The sequence below is a fragment of the Pezoporus flaviventris genome, unplaced genomic scaffold (assembly GCF_033815535.1).
Source record: "Pezoporus flaviventris isolate CSIRO_AGI_PZ_B2104156 unplaced genomic scaffold, CSIRO_AGI_Pfla_v1 ptg000025l, whole genome shotgun sequence".
In the NCBI taxonomy this organism is placed as follows: Eukaryota; Metazoa; Chordata; class Aves; order Psittaciformes; family Psittacidae; genus Pezoporus; species Pezoporus flaviventris.
Genome location: NW_026892573.1, coordinates 11715573 through 11730980, shown reverse-complemented (window position 1 = coordinate 11730980; position 15408 = coordinate 11715573). Strand labels below are relative to the sequence as shown.

Genomic DNA, 15408 nt, shown 5'->3' with positions numbered 1-15408 from the left:
AAATAAGAAAAAGCGCCTTTTCTGCGAGGTTACATACCGCAGCGATGTCAAAACGAAAGTTAGAGCTGCCGGAAAAAAGGTTGTGCCTCCCGCCCATCTCCGCCGAGTGAACAGCCCGTCCCTGCGGCGGCCCCTGGGCTCCCCAGCCCTTCCCCAGCGCTTAGGCTCTCCATCCTGGCCTCAGCCCCTTGGTTCCTCAATCCCTCGGCTCCCCATCCCTCCCCAACCACATGGTGCCCCATCCCTCTCCATCCCCTCGTCTCTTCATCCCTTCCTCATCCCCTCGGCTCCCCATCCCTCCCCGTGCCGTCCCAGCCCCTCGGCCGCACCGGCGCTGCACGCTGGGGGTGGCAGCATTTCGGAGAGGTTTTATTTTTGCTCTGTGGTCTTATCTCGGTGAATCCAGTTGCTGCAGGCAAAAGGCGACAGGTCGTACCTTTAAGGTGTCAGAAAGCTTAATTTTCATAATGTGGCAAAATTAATTTAACTTAAATTACGTCATATCCTAAGTCAGAGCTTTCAGTGTATAATGCTAAGATCAATTTACGGTATCAAGTAATGCAGGTTATATGTATTTACTGTACCTTGGTGGCTATGGGAAACACTAGCTTTAGTTTTGGCTGGGCGATGTGTAGCAGAGAAGGTTGCTATTGACTTCACTGTGTCGTTTCATTTCACGTGTACACAATAAACTTTTGATAGTTTGGAGATTTGTGGATTTAGGCATCGCTGACACCAGTCAACCCCTGAAATGTGACTGCTTAGGTGACTCGATCGTTTAACATGACAAGAAGTCGGTGATTTGGTTTAGATTCTGAAAATTATTATCTGTTTGAGTAAATATGACACAAAATATGAATATTTTCGAAGCTTCTGACCACTTACTGCAGTTAGTTTTTCTCTGTAGTTATCAATATGTCCTTCATAAATAACAAAGGAAAGAACACCTTTTCATCACTGAGTTCTATTTTTATATGTACTGAGTTGTTTTGGAAAATTCGGATTAAAATCACCTCATTAAAATGATGGTTGATCATTTGTCATGATAATGGTACCATATGATATGGGTGACTTTTACCAAATTACTGTTTTCTAGATACTTACTCCTAATTAGGGGTACTATAACAGTAGTTGTGGAACTCTGCTGCTGAGTTCCCATCTTTCAAACTGCAGTGCCTTGTCAGATAGTGCTCACGTTAGCCAAATGATGTTGAAAATCTTTGACTGCAGGTACTCACCCACTCCCCTCAAACGGGATTTGAAAATGAAAGAGAAGAAAAAAAGAACACTGCCATATATAAATTTCACCAATAATTTCATATGGTGAAAAGTGGAGTTAAAATGCACATGCAGATGCATATATGCACAAAGTGCTTGCACTGATATCACTTTATATTTCTTATGATATAGTGATGGTTATTCCACACACAACTGCTCATGAATTTTAAAGTTTTATTTTTTAATATCTGCCTATTGCACTAGGGAGCCAGGAAAAAAATGAAGCCGAGTTGATTAAATTATTTATCCCTACTGGTGAAGTGAGTTTGAAGGCTCATTGAATGTATCTGATTTCTTGGCTCTTCTTTCTCCCCTTCCCTCCTGAATTCATACTGGTTATTTCATCCGTATCATCCTGCCAGCAACAATAAATTTACTTTTTTCCAAGTAGGAAAACTAAAGACATATATTTGTGCCGAGTTTGCTTTAAGTGTCACGTTATATAAAATAGGCAGCATAAATTTTTGATGATAGAAGTTGATAGTACCTGTGGTTTTCTGTATTCTTATTTTGTAGTTTACTTTTTGCCTCCACATTCAAATTTAGGAGCAAGTGAAAAGTTTAAATGCAAGTTGCTATAGTATTTGCAAAAGTGCAATTTTAATAAACGTGTATAAATTTCTGTGTAATTTGGTATGCAAACATTTTTCTTCCATTATCTACAATATTCTGCAAATGTTTTTTATTCTTTTTTAAAAATGGGATGTAGCTACTTTTTACAGTACACAGGTACCATTCGTTAGTGCTAAATGTGTGCATGTATTCTCTTCCAATTAAAAATAATGGTAATAAAAATCATCAATTTTTATATAACATGAAAATAGTTTGCAGTACTGTTGGACTTAGTCATCCTAGGTCTTTTGGATGAACTGTTAATGATTTAAATTCTTCTAATCTGCAGTCTGTTAAGGGAAAAAACAGTAATTGATTTGTTTTATATAAAACGTTGTGCCTCAAAAGTAAGCATGGAGGTTTCACAACTGTAATTTAGCTAGAACTGCGGAAACATTCAAGCAGGGGAAAAAATGCATTGAATTATTCATTTGGTTTACTTCTCCATCAGCTTCTCCGAAGCCAGGCATTCCTTAAGGTATAGTGTTTTATTTAAGCAGTCAGCACTGGTTGTTTTTTTTTTTTTAATTTTATTTTTTTTTTTAAATCTGCTTGGAGAATGCTCTTTTCTGCTGAACTGTGGGGGGAGTGTGGAATCAGTGGGGATTAGCACCTTTTAATCTACTACATCTGTAGTGGGTCATCCAACACTGCAGAACTCTCATTACTCTCTCATCCCGTATATGATTAAATGACTGAAAATATTCAATGTTGACCTTGAAAATAAAGCTGTAAGTGTTGGATGAGCAGCTTCCCAAGACTTCATGTCTAAGCTAACCTTTCCCCTTGGTAACTTGTAGCCCTAGGATACAGTTTGAGAAAGGACTAGAGCAATAGTCGGAACCAAAGTGTGGGAGCATTTGAAATGCATCATTATATAAATTATGACATCACTCAGCTTGTTCATGCTGTATTTTATGAGTAATCCAGTATCTTATTAGCCCAGTCAACATGGGAGGTTGCTATGTCTTGAAGACACTTATTTTTGTGACTGGTGTTTTTATGTAAGCTGGTTTCATCTTGATTAGCAAACTAAAAGACATCATCTTGTAGATAGCTGCTAGAGCTATTGGAATCAGCGGAAAAGATGTTGCTTAGCATCCTTGAGCACTAACTTATATAAAGCTATAAATAAGCACCATCTTTTCGCATACATTTTGTCATGTTAGGTGTTTATTGCTAATTTTCGTGCTGCCAAAGCTTTGGGCATGTTAAATCCCTCTAACTCAAACCAAAACTTGCCCTCTCCCCTTATAGTAGCATAGGTATGGTAAATTACCTGTGTAACTCACTTTATCTTGATTTAGCTGTAAAAAGACATGCCTAACATATTTCAGTGCAGACTTTTTTTTTTTTTAATGTAGTGTATAGCTCTCTGATATTTTCTTTCCAAATAGCGGTGAAGGAAGGAGTTGAGTGAGTTGGTTGCCAGTGATTAATACATTTCATTGAACCTTATGAAGACCCTGGTCTTTCCAATGCACACGTGGCTAGTGAAACATTCAGCTGGTATTGGTGAGGTCACGGGCTTCTTTAGGCTCACAGTTAAGTGCACGAGCAGTTATTTTCAGGATCAGGGCCAAAGTGGGATAACACTCTGAGGTTAACTTTTCAATTGGATGAAATACAGTAAGCCTTTAAAATACCTAATGCATTAAGTACATGTGGTGTCAAGGAAGTACATTTTTTGGCCCAAATATCTAGTCTTCTTTCAAGCAGAACTTCCTCATTAATTTCATTGTGTTCTAGCGATAGTGTTGAATTTGCTTCTTGAGAAATGACAGTGCGGTTTTGTCCATATTTTAACAAGATGCTCCCACAAAAATGCTTTCCCCAATCTGCTCTAAAGCTTTATGAAGAGGGTGAGGGCATTCAGAGAAATGAGTGAAAGATTAGGCTTTCAAAAATCTCTATTTAACTGTATTTTTCATGTACTTTGGCATATTTAGGACTATTTCTATAACTTGCAAAAGGTACAGAATCTTTTAACAGGCTTAAATACAAGCAACCTAAATACTAAAACCACTTATTCATTGTTTCTAAAAATATGCTAACTGTAACTGTAGTAGAAATGTATCAACAAACTTAGTATTTAAGGAAGAAGGGGAGAGATCTTTTCACAAAAAACTTGATACTTAATTCTTCTGGCCTTTAAAATGTATTGGCTTTCCTGCCACTACTCTGAACGTTTTTTTTTTCTGAGCTGGTGGAACATTGTCATTATAGAGAGTAATATTTTATCTAGGGGAGAATCGAGTCTTTTATTAAGAACAGCAAATTACTCTAGTACTCCTCTTACTTGGGTTTAAAAATTTAACCTAGATTACCTACTGACCTTCCTACTTTTCCCTACCATTTTTTTAGCCTATCTCTAGGACACAATATACAGAATTAGATCCCTTGCAGCTTAGGGCTAGTGTCATTGAAATGAGAAAGACTACAGAAATAACATGTGGTCCTGTAATTTCATAAATCTCAAAATTGTTGAAATAAATACTAGATGCTTATGAAATATGTTTATTTTATAGAAATATTACTATTGATTTTTCTTAATAGTAGGAATAGATCTTGCCTTTTGGTTATGTTATTGTTTGTAATACTTTAGTACCATCAAAAAGAAGAAAAAGAAAAGATGGTGTATCTGTTAGGGTAGTGACAATGTTTTCTCTTAAGTCTCTTTAGTTTTAGGTGAGGCAAAGGAGATATCTTTGGTTTTTTGCACTTCTGAACCATCTTTATACACATTTTCAGTTGATACAGAATAATGATTTTGTAAAACTAAAGGAGAATTTTCAGAAAAAAAATGTTTGTTTGTTTGTTTGTTTTTAATCAATTCTGGTTTTACTAGCGTGGATTTACTTGTGTGACATGCTCAAAATATGTGTAAAAAATGGACTGCAAATATATTCTTTACTACTTTTTATGTGGTCATTACAGTGGTGATTTTAAAGTTATGCAGTATGTACAGGCCTATTAAGAGAGAGGTTACTGTGATCAACATAATTCTATTTTATTTTAAGTGAATGTACAGATTATTTTCAGTAATGAACTGGCTAATTTTGGCTTCATTTTTTTTTTTTTTAATAACCTTATCACAAGGAACAATTAACAAGTGTGGAACTCTTATTAGCCCTCTGAAGCACAGAGAGTATATGCATGTGCTAGGTTGTGCCGTAATGTTTATAATTTTCAGCCATACTTCAAGGCATTACTTCTTTAAGGAAGTAAAAAATTCCAGCAAGTATGTTGGACAACAGTTTTCTCAGTGTATTATGTGAGTACATTCATTATGTATTATTAGTCCTTAACTGTAAGGATGAAATAATATAACCATTTATCTTGGCAAGCCCATTATTTATAATCTGTACCTTAAAAAATTGTGTGGATCTGTATGTGCGTTTTCTTCTGCATGTACTATTCAGATTTTTGACATAGGGGGTGAAAAAAAACTTTTCAGGTTAAATTTATAACTAACCTAATCCAGTCTTGGTAGGCAAACTGTATATCTCGATGGGGTAAAAGAAGTCCTCTCTCACTCATGCCCCCAAATTCAGTTCTTCATTTGTTTTGTTCACCACGCTGCATTAACACAGTTTTCCCTTGTGTGCATCTGCCAGTGCACAATTTAGCCACGGGCATCTGTAGACCTTGTGGTGATCAGTATTGCAGGCAAAAGCCATATGTGTTTAAATAAAAAAAAAAAAATCTCTTTATTTCATTTGCTGTTTTAACTGGATGGATAACTTTTGTGCCTCAAGACAGAGGAAGAGAAAATACAGAAATAATTAATTGCCTCTATTCTTGAGGCAGTTTCATTTTCCCTCTCCAATATGGAATGCTTGTCAGCTTCTCTGATAAATGACTGCGTGTATTTGCATAGATTTTACATTAACACAAAAATTAGTTTTATTTGTGAAAAACTAGTTTACATAATAATGCAAAATCTAGCATTATGGATTATGGTTCCAAATTTGAGAGACTGGAGAAATCAATTTTTTTTTTTCCTCCTTTTTAAAAAAATTAGGTTTGTTTGTTGCTGGTTGTTTTTTGAGTTGTTGGTTTTTAATGTCAAGGCATATTAGTTTTTAGGTTTGTGGTTTGTTTCTATAAAAGGAAACATATCGGGGTCTTTTAATGTTTATAAACCATTTCTTCAGTCTTTCATAGATTGAATAAATGATGGTAGTATGAAAACTACTTCTTTCATACACTTTTGCACATTCCAGTTATTAAATATGCTCTTAAATATGATGAATACATTTACAAAATCTCATGGAAGTGTTTTGGAAAAAAAATAAAGGCAGCAAACAGCTTTTAAATACACTGTAAGAATATACGTTTCTAATGCTGCTATTAAAATAGTGCTCCAGCAGGTATTCTTTCAAAACATTAATGTAATGCATTATCTTGCATGCCAGTGTAGGACTATTTTTCCCCTATATCTAATAACCTGTCTGTTTTAAGTAATTAGGCTTTCCTAGCTTGAAGTGACGTTACTATACCTCTTGTTAAAAACTCTGTTTTATTCACGATTTGTCATGTCCATAAACACAATTTACAAATCAATCAGCCTGAAATATCTTTGAAGGAAAATATAGTGCCCTAATTTTGAGCCAATTGTAGTTACTTTTAAGTGACATGAATTGGATGTTTGCTAATATGATAAACATGGTGTCTTGTTGTCTAAAGGCAACTGCTAATTGTGTATCAGCTGCTTCTCCATGGTGAAGATGCATTCACTGCTGTTATTTCATGCTCTGTAACAAAAAGAAAATATTGCTCCTTAGAAGCATGCTATACTTAATGGCAACTTAAGGTAAAAGAGTGCCTTTGCCACTTCTAGAATCTGGGACACCCTAGGTGCCAGCTGTCACTGCTCAGCTAATGATGACAAATGCCCCTCTCTATGCAGATTGCAGAGCTTGCAGGCTGCTATGAAAGGCAGTCAGATTACCTTTCTTCAGATAGTAACTTAACCTTTTAAACTCAAGTGTCAGAATGAAATTATTAGCTGGGATGGTTTCAATATCTCTTTCTTTAAAAAGGAAAAAAAAAGAAAGAAAAGAAGAAGGTGGTGACTTCAAATAATACCACAGCAGCTTATATTTGCAAATTGTTCATGCTTCTCTGATGTATAAAAATAGGAAATTGCTGCCACTGAGCCTGTGAGCATTATATGGAATTTGCTGGTGCTGAATACATGAATACTGACGCTGACCTCTCAGTTGCGTTACAGAGAAATGGGGACAAGTGGGCCAAATTCTGTCCTTGCTTACATCCACACAGTGTTACTGATGCACGGATCTGGCAGATCACAGGTTAACTGATGCTATTTATAATAGACCTTAACTGATCTCACATATTGTGGATATACTGAGCTCTCTTCATGACCATTCATGTTACCACTACAAACCTCAGTCTATGAATAAGTCTATGAACCTCAGTTAGTGTTCGCTGTATAAAAGTAACTGAGTGGGTATGAGTGGTTTCACAGAACTCAGTGTCATGTGGGTAATGTTAAGTTAGTAATTTAAATATGTTCTTCAGTCAGAGTTTTAGAGTTACTTTCTGGGCTTTCTTGGAAGTAGCTAACAGATGTGAGGATATTACGGTAGTTCCTTAACAGTGCCTCAGAAACATAACATGCTGTAAGCAACTGTATGTGCCACCTAAAGGTGTAGGGTGCTTTTTGAGCCCGTGCACATACATGTGTATGTATTTTTGTGTGGGTCTATTTGTATGCATTTATATACTTGAATATAGAAGTAAGTAGACACATGGGCATTCATATCAATGTGTGTACACATGCAGTAACCTACACATGTAACATCCAAACAATATATATTTCTGTGTTTATAGTCAGATACTGGCATATATGAGCATGTTTAACTTGCATGTTATATTTGCCATTAAATCACTCTATACAGTGGACTGTATATCAATATGCTTCTCTTTGAGTAAAACCTAGTAAACAAGTACTTACCTCCAATATTTTGACATGATAAAACCTCCATACAGTGATCAGTAATAGAAAACTACAGAAAAAGTGTGAAAAAGCATTTAATGAAAAGACGAGAAACACTATGGTATATGGATGTAAAGAAGTAAGTAACAAAAGTAGGAGGAAGAAATGTGCGTTTGGTATGAGACTGGAATGTCCCAGACAGAAAATATTTATTATGATTGGCAGAAAGTGCAGGAAGCAGAAAAAAAAAGATAACGTTTACAGAGCAAAGTTGGGATGAATCAATGTTGCAATAATTGTAATGTGGCTGGTTCTGTCATAATCATTAAAGGAAAGGTAATCTGATCCATGAACATAATATTAATCAATATTCTTTTCTCCAGAAAAGAATAGATCTGATTGCTGATGCATACATTCTCAAAGAGCTTCAGTCAGTACTTACCTCTTTTGGTAATATGATGTATGGAAGGGAGATTCTGGTTAAGATTATATTTGAAATGTTTCCTTTTAAAGTTTGGGGAAGAGTGTTTGGTTTTGCCTATGCATAAGTATGTTAAATGTAACATCTTGTTTTGTTTCACTTTGTTTTTCTTTCTTTAAGTCAATACTAAGTATTTAAAATTATACATGTTTCATTATTTTGAGCAAGTGTGGCACTATCTGGGAAATAAAAAAGACAAAGATCTCGTGTTTCATAGTCAGCTTTCTCAGCTTGTTGGTTGAATAGGCATCAAATGAAGTCCAATGCCTATACAAAAGAAATGTTCCTTGTTTGGATTTGCCCCATCTGTGTCATCTGGTGGCTTATGCAATAGGAGGTGTTATCACATGAATCCAAATGCACAAGCCAGTTGTTTTATGGACTCTTTCTGTGCTTGGAGGAGTTTATAAGTTGCCCACTCTATTGTGTGTCACTCCCAAATGACACGCGTGCATTCTGCTGAGCATATTTTGGGGGTAATTATAACTAATGAAGCCTGGTACACAGCTTGTTCACAGAGTGATTTATTCTGCTCCTGTCTGATTCCTGAGAGTTCTGTAAAATGGTTATATTGTGCCTTCCGCTTTGGACATGTATGGGAGCATGTGGTATTGAGTCCATCTGAGAAAATTTGCTATTCAATGTACCACAGACTAATTACAAATACATTGTGTGGGTACATCTGTTTAAAAATATAGGGATGAACTGAAATTATAAATGGGATCTGTAACTTTAGGGATATTGACTTTAATATGACTCTTGTTTAGTTGTTTACTCCTCTGAGGCTTGCAGTAACCCCCTTAGATGTACTGCTGTTAAATGGCTCAGAGTTCCTCTGAACCCTGTAAGTTAAGGTCTGGTTCCCCTTACACCTTTTAGCAAAGCAGACTTTATTGTGCAATTTTTGTTCTGATAACATTTTGTGGAAAGATGGATTTAAAAGTTGGGAAGGAAATACCTTGTAGCTTTGCAGGTTTCAGAAAGCAACAACAAAAATAGCATTACTGATGCCTGGGTGTCAACCTTTATTTAACCTTAGATGCGCCATTCTCACCCTAATTTGTCTTGATTTACCAGTTTCTCAGGCAAGTAAATTCAATGACAGTGGGACTCATCCTATATACAAGATGTACATTTGTACACCATACATTTGTTTGCCAACATGGTTTTAAAAATCTTTTTTTTCCAAGATGCTAACATACCTCTGAAGTCATGAAGTAGTGAGCACACAGAAGCTGCAAGGTTTGTCACTTCATTTACCAGATTTGCTGGTATCCAAGCAGGCTGGATGATTTTACAAATATCTCAGCATCAGTGTTCAGTAATAATAGTCTTCAATTATATCTGTCATAAGTTTTATCAGCTTCTCCCTTCTTCACCCTCTAACTGTATCCAGATTTAAAAGATTTTATCATCATATGTTTTTAGTGCTTAAATAAAATTTTCCTTCACAGAAAAAAAGGGGGGTTAAAATATATAGCAGTTGTGGGAATGGGAGAAGAGACATAAATACTTATTTTGGTACACACTTCATAAAAAGCATTTTGTGAGGTTGGAAAACAAATGCTTATAAAATATAGTTCACATACTAGCTGCATGAGCAGAAAAATAGTTTTACTGAGAATGAGTCATTGTTTTAATCTGTTTTTGCAAAAACAACCTGGGGTGTGCTCAAGACAATATTAGAAGCATGATGGGTGAGAAGGTATCACTAGTTCTCAGAGTTGTATAAGATGACATTCCTCAGCTAGCATGTTAAGCAAGAGGATAGAGTCACCAGCAGACCTGAAGTTTGCCGGTGCCCTAACCTGTTCCAGCAGTGAAGTTTGTAGTACCGACAGCATTTTTCAAAATCAGTACTTTCAGTAGAAAAAAGAAGGAAATAAAACAAAATTTCAAACTGATTTTTATTCTCACAACCAAGAAGTTAAAAGTGGACAGGTCTGCCAGTTACTTCATTCTTGCACCTGAATTTGTGTGTAATGTTCTTCTGGTAAGAGTTTGCATTTGTTATGTACCCAAGATGATAACCATCAGAAGGTAAAAGCATTAGAGAGAAGCTGTACATATAATGGGTGTGAATGTAAGTGTATGTAATGTGTGTGGAGAAACATACCACTGGCTGCCTTGCTGAGAACAATTGTATCATAATGTAGCAGTTATGCTTAAGTTGTTTTAAATAAACAGAATTTGGTTTTGGACTGTGGCAGCAAGGATGTTTAGCTTTGTTCTTTGTTCTGGATTTCTTTCATGTATAAAAGCATGTTCTGAGGACAATCTTCACACAATGATTTATGGCAATATGAAATCTGACCTGGGTTTGGGTTCACTGACGATACAATTGTGATAGTTTTGACTTCAGGGATAGCACACATATTAGCTGCTTACCATGCCAGGTTTGCTGAATTTAGAATGCATGCTTATCATTGAAATCCTTAGGTAGGATACTCATCGCAGATGAAAACCAGTATATTGCATGGTTTTTAAGGTTTTCTGGAGTTTTGTTTGTTTTGTGTCAAAGGACCGTGACAAGCTACAGTGACTGGTATATTAGAAAATGCCTAAAAATGAGCAGTTGTTTTCCTTGGAGAAAGATTGTCAAATATTTAAAGAATAGTTAGCTGGAATTATGTTTTTGTGTTATTAAAATACTGCAGTTGCCAGGTGTAGTTTTGTTTGCTGAGTAATCTATTCATGTTTAGTCAGAGTACATCTGTTCTATATAATTTTAAATATTTCATAAAGTATTTAAGATTAATGGTCCAAATCAAGCACTAGCTAAAACAATGATGCTAATTATATCAGATGTAGCTGGGTCAGTGATGCTTACGTATCATTCTTTTGTGCTGACTAACTTTCTTTGCATGAACTTATGTCTCATTTTAGTCAGCCTCTGCAAGATTTGTGTCAGAGCAAAATGTGGCCATCCCAAAGCTTGGAATTGCAGTGGTAGTTTCATTCTCTGTGCTATTTTCCTTTGTAAGCTGCATTAATTTTGTTCATTTCCATTCCTTTGCTACTTCACATGAATTTTATGACAGGAATGACTATTTAAGTCACCTTGAACCTAGAAACTTATTTATGATAGGGCTAGTGCATATTATATGCTTATCAGTTACGTGTAAGTGAAAATAATTTTTCATATGAGTATCTAGAAAATATTAACAAAATTGTACTCATTAGTATCTACAGTGATAACCATTTAGCAGAAATTGGAACCAAGAAGCTGAGTAATTTTTTGGGTAATAAATTCTTACTTTTTAAGCTCATTGGTGTTAGCAGCAGACATTCTCCTGGTAAGCCATGCCCTTCTGTTTTCCCTAGTAGTCTCCCAGACTTGTGGGGCAAGGCTGCCTTTTTGAACTGTATGTTTGCTTGAAATTCTGAAAAAGCATTAACAGAAGAGTGTTTGCCATATTCCATAAGTGGCAATCAGTCACACAGTGGACATGCTGGACTACTTGTAAAGCAAATGCTGGCATGTGGGAGTTGAGTGAATGCCTAAGGAATTTGAACTCCAACCTCTCACTGACCCTGTGGTACTGTATCTGATGATCAGTTATGCAGCCAGAATGATAGTGATTCAACTAAAAACCCATTTTTTATATCAATTTAGTTATGTTAATACAGCTTTGTGGAATAGGAGAAATAAATCATAAACAAAAAGACAACCAAAAAATATGATGTGCTTGAGTTAGAAAACAAGGTGACAGGATGTTCTGAAGATCAGGGGGAAAAAAAGTCAAAGAGAATGAGTTTGAAATGGAAGACCTCAAAACTTTTCAGGAAAAAAAATAATTTGAAAAATTCTAGCAAAATTTGTTTCATCAAAGGGAGGGGACTGAAAAAACCATTATAAGAACCGAAGGGGGAAATAAGAGGACAAATTATGAGGGAAGAAGTAGTTCTTTGCTTAAAGAAGTTTGAAATAAAGTGCAAACATGTATGGTTTTCTTCATATAAAGGTAAATACCATGCTAAACAGAAATCCCAACTTTAAAGAATCTCTCAGTGTACATAAGCATGGTTGGTCCACATGGTGACTGTGATGTCCATCATGCTGGAAAGTGCTTTTGTGGGTAGAAGTCATTGCTCTGTGAAAACAAAGAGGGTGATTCTCCAAGAGCTGCTTTCCAGAGCCCTAGACATTGAAAAGAGCAGCCTTTGCAGCATCCCCCACTGACTATAGAAGCTTATGCAGTCTATACAGTAAAGAAAAACTCTATAATGATGGGAAGCATGATATGTTTGAGGGAGGCAACAGAGAGTTTCCAAAAGCTGAGAGGGAACACATGTAATGAAGTTCATGGCGCATCTTTAAAAATATAGATAATTTTATTGCCACCTTGGCTGTCATTTCTGTACCTTCTAAATTAAGTCTTAATGAGTAGGACTGAACAGGACCTTTTTGGATGCACAAACTGCTGAGCTTGCTTGTATTGCATGGAACTGTTTAAATTAATGTTATTAAACATGAGACTTATGAGGCCTTCGTTCACAAGCCTACATTATTCGTTACTGGTCTTGTTTAATATTTATAGAGTGACACACATTTCTATGTTGCCTTAGAGAAATAAAAATTATGTGATTCTGGCTTCATTTTACAGTCTAATTTGGCCAATGCAAGATATTGTGAAAAAAAAAAAAGATAAAAAGAAGAGGTAGTGGAAAAGGTAAAAGGGTTGTAATAAAAAGTGCTTGCCACTATATTATGTAGGAAGCTTGTATATCTAATTTTCTTAAAGCCAGTGTAAATGGAATTTTGAAAGGACAGTGATGTAGAAAAGTTCTTTCTAAGGGTTATGACTGGGAGAAGCAACTGTTGAAAGGCAAAGGTAGAAGGTGTGAGAATTAGATTTCCATTTAATGTTTGTTCAGGTTGGTTGAAGGTGCTGAGAATTCACTCAGAGGTGTCTGAGGTGCAATGGCTAGTACAGGTAGGATTATTTCATTGTTCCTGCACCCAGGTGGATGAGTTGAATACCAAATGGTAGGCAAATTGCATGTTACTGCCTGCTAAGTAAGCTAACTGAGCCAAACACTAGAGTTATCAAGGTTTCCCAAAAATGCACAGTTCAGTGCATGAAAACAAAACATTCAGCTGCAAAGTTTACATGTGGCTAGTAATGCAGGCTCGATTTGCTGCCCAAGAAAACCCAACAAAAAAATGTTGGCAATCATGGGCAGGATGAGGACACTGGTATTACATGATAGTACATTATTTTTTAGGCATGGATCATGTCACGTTGTTGCAACATCGGGCTTGCATCAACAGCTACTTTCTTGCTCCTTTTGATGTACCCTGTGCCAACATGGCTTTGAGAGGTGGTGCACTACATATCTTGAGTCTTCCTTTTGTGTATCTTTGTGGACTCATTTCCCAATTACTAGCATTCTAGTGTTGCATTTCATTGATGCTTGGTGATACATCAGGAAGTTCACTCATATTTTGTTGAGTGTTGAATGAAAGAATGATTCATCTTCTTAGTCATACAGGCTGCAAAAGTGTTCAGAGCACTTCATAAATGTTAGGCTGATATCCTGTCTAGGGTAGCTCTGTTAATGCAGAAACACAGAATCAATTATTTATACTTCTGGATTGGTTAAAAGAGGTGTTCTTAAATATGACTTTTTGCCTTGAACAACAAAAAGTATAATCTTTCAGTGGAAGATCTACATACCTAGTTATAATAATCAGATGTAAGTTCCCCCAGAGATTAGAGTATAAAATGTCTCTATGAGTGGATGAAGTTCTGGCATAAAAGCTGACTGATTTTATGACTTTTGTGTGACCTTCATGGTAGTGATAAGTTGCATGTAAGAGGAGCCGGTTAGTTTTGCACAACCACAATTTGTTTTCTTTGGGGTCTTCTGCTTAGCTGACTGGTATTAAAAATGTACAAACTCTTTATTTTTATTTTTTTGTAATTCTTTTTTATGCATGAGTCAAATAAATTGCAGTGATTGTAATTCCTGTTATTAAACCTTGTTCATTTATTAATGTTAATCATTAGGTAGTTGTTAATCTGGCTAAAAAGACATGCAGAGAAAATAGTTCTGTGATAAGAAAGCAGCTTTGTCTCAAATAAGGAACCCTGGATGTCATGCTCTGCACAGTACATTTTACAGAAGCGCATAGGATCTGTTTACCTGGTTGAAATTCAAATTGTTTTATTATGGTGTCAATTCTTTGGTTTTGGCAGCACTTCTAAAGTGTCTATACACAAAAAGACTACCACAGTGAATGAATGCTAGTGTTGACACCACCTAACAAGCAGGGATTATGTGTTTACAGAAGAAGTAATATGATAGGTCAAGTATAAGAGGCACTTCTCAAGAGCACTTCACCACATAATGAGTGACTGACTAGAAAGTGCGGAGCTGCCACTCTTTGGCTTCGTTTCAGTGTTGATGCCTGCCTCTCTTCTCCAAAGCCCTCTTGATCATGTTCAGCTGCTCTGTTCTCATGTGGTGAATAATAGTAGAGTAAAGCTGCTTTTCTGTCTCATTTTTCTTGCTAATTTACACATTCAAGCCATTTTTTGTTTGCTATCCTTATTTGCTATTCCCTTTTGTCAAGGCACTGTTCTCTTTTTTGCCTCAGGCCTAGGAACTAATTTGAGCTTCTATAATTACTTCATGTTTTACACCTGTCTGCATATCATGCACCCCTTGTCTCTGTACTTAAGCTGTATAATTCCTTGGAAGAAAAAAAAAATAATAAAAAAGAAAGGCTAGTTTTCATATACAAGGAATCCCCAAGTTTCTCCCCTCAGTCTTCCTACAGGAGAAACACAATTAAACTGTTGAGATGTTCTCAGCAATGCAGCTGACCTTTTGGGTTCATGAAGGACAAATGAATGCTGTCTGTTCAGACAGTTTGTGTTAAGACATTGTTGAGCAAAGAGCCCTGAGCTTTGTTCCTCTTGAATGAAGCAATGGTTGTAGTCATTTTAAAATCATTAAGAGCCTGAATGCACGGTATCGTTCTACAGTGTTTGCTCTACAGCTGCTCTTCTGCTTTAATAGCAGCTTATTAAATTTGGGTCAAGCGCACTCTGAAGAGTATCAC

At 36.1% G+C, this 15408-nt stretch overlaps 1 protein-coding gene across 8 annotated transcripts in view; it reads left to right on the top strand.

Annotated features, from left to right (window-relative positions):
• Positions 1-15408, top strand: part of NBEA (neurobeachin) — a 506232-nt gene that overhangs the window by 355625 nt on the left and 135199 nt on the right. The window lies entirely within an intron of this gene.